This window comes from Calidris pugnax, unplaced genomic scaffold, assembly GCF_001431845.1.
Source record: "Calidris pugnax isolate Ruff unplaced genomic scaffold, ASM143184v1 scaffold118, whole genome shotgun sequence".
Lineage (NCBI taxonomy): Eukaryota > Metazoa > Chordata > Aves > Charadriiformes > Scolopacidae > Calidris > Calidris pugnax.
Window position 1 is genome coordinate 1504806 of NW_015090855.1, and position 603 is coordinate 1505408.

Genomic DNA, 603 nt, shown 5'->3' on the forward strand with positions numbered 1-603 from the left:
AAGCTTCTTGCATTTGAAAGTAAGCAGAAAATTCAGAGTAATTTTGTAGAGAGGCAGTATAGCCAGCTGGATCGTGTTTCTTAACAAGCTGCTGTACTGGGAATAAAGTAGTTTCAGGTTTTTAATGGCTCCAGAGGTATGCTGGAGTCTAATCTGGCAAAAACCAGTCTCTTTTATCATTTGGTTTTGATGATATTCTTGATGATAATTTGGCTGGTAAGCGCTAGCAGCCAGTGCAGAGATTTAAAAGTCTGTCGAAGGGGAACCATCAGGTGCAGGGGCATGGTGAGATGCCACGGAGGTGAAGGCAAAGAAACGTTCTGGTGGTGCCAGGAGAATGACGGGTGTTTGTGTCACCAGTACCTGCTGCCGTAAGACCCTCGTTGGGCAACGGGTATAGCCCGGGTCCCGGGCGAGCAGCCCCTGAAAGCCGTGTCCGACGGGGACGGGGACACCGGTAACACCGGGCTGCCCCGGGAGGAGGCGGCCGTCGCGGGGCTGGCCCCGCCGTCCGTGCTGGCGGCACCGGGGCTCCGCCCGGCCGCCTTCCCCCGTTCAGCGGCGGGGCCAGGGCGCGGGGGAGGCGGGCCGGCTCCTTCCCCC